Below are 1,296 nucleotides of genomic sequence, written 5' to 3'. Positions count from 1 at the left end.
TACTCATTTTCTTTTCCATTCTGATGAGACTGGCTAAAGACCAGGAAGGTGTGAAACATTTAAAGCAAGAATGCAAAGCCTGTGAGCTCAAACTCACTGCCACTGAGTCAGTACCAATAAGAGGACAGAATGCAGAAAAGGGAAGCCAGGAACTTGAAAGGTAGCATTTAGCTAGCTTATCTTTATCTGCGGTGGACCAAATAGTGGCTGGGAGTATACATGATGGTTGTATGTCAGGCTGTTTAGAAATAGTAGGCTTAGATTTTTAAGTCTGTCAGTACAAAGGTAAGAATACTAAAGATTAGAATGGTTCAAAGCAGCATAAAGCTTTTAGAGTGTCAGAGTCTGTTTTAAACTGTACTGTTAAGAGTCTATTCTTTCTAGTAGGCTATTGTGTTAATAACATGTATATTAATGGTGACTTCTTCCAAGTAGGTGAGGGGCTCAAAAAGGCAGGAAGAGAAGAATGAAAGGTACTGGAGAAGAGTCGAGAAGACTCAATGGAACTTTAAAAGTACTGATTCCAGGCACTCTTACTAGGTGTAATTTTTTTCTCATTTGATTCTCTCAAAAACTTCTCTGATCTGAAAATTGAGATTCACTAGGGTTAAGTTACTTGTCCACATTTTGTAGATCTGAAATTTGAATCAGAGGTATGTAGCTCCAAATACTGTTGTTTTTTCCATTATAATAGTATTTCACTTTTGAGTAATCTAAAGAAATCACTTAGGTACTTTAAAAACAAAAGATTCTTTCCCCTTTCTTTCCAGTACTTTATGCAGAGTTACACAAGCTTTCATGCTTAGAATCTCTGAAGCAAATGTTAAATTTTTATATTCCCCATATCTCTCTTAGGGATTTCCCTTGAATGATTGATTATCTGACCTTCATTTAATCATTTTAAGTGAAAATGAGGTGGGAAGTATCAGTATATTACTGTGAATTAAACTTGAATTAAAAAATTATTTCTTTTTCAGTTTTGGTTAGAGATCAAATTATGGCTATCAGAATAAGAGAGTAAATACCAATACAAGTTAGGATGGATATCATCAAACCAAGAAAAAAATCAGTTGATACTGACTCAGTCCTGGTGGTGTGGTGGATAATACTTTGGCTGCCAATTGCAAGATGAGCAGTTCAAAACCACCAACTCTGGGAGAAAGATGATACTTTCTATTTCTATAAAAATTCCTAGCCTCGGAAACCCATAGATGGAGTTCTAATCTGTCATATAGGGTCACTATGAGGGTGTCATCAATGTTCAATAAATAATTAAATGATGCATTACTTCTTTTT

Source organism: Echinops telfairi, unplaced genomic scaffold (genome assembly GCF_000313985.2).
Source record: "Echinops telfairi isolate 266 unplaced genomic scaffold, ASM31398v2 ScPeMD7_7468;HRSCAF=8506_0, whole genome shotgun sequence".
NCBI lineage: Eukaryota > Metazoa > Chordata > Mammalia > Afrosoricida > Tenrecidae > Echinops > Echinops telfairi.
This window is presented reverse-complemented; position numbering follows the sequence as displayed.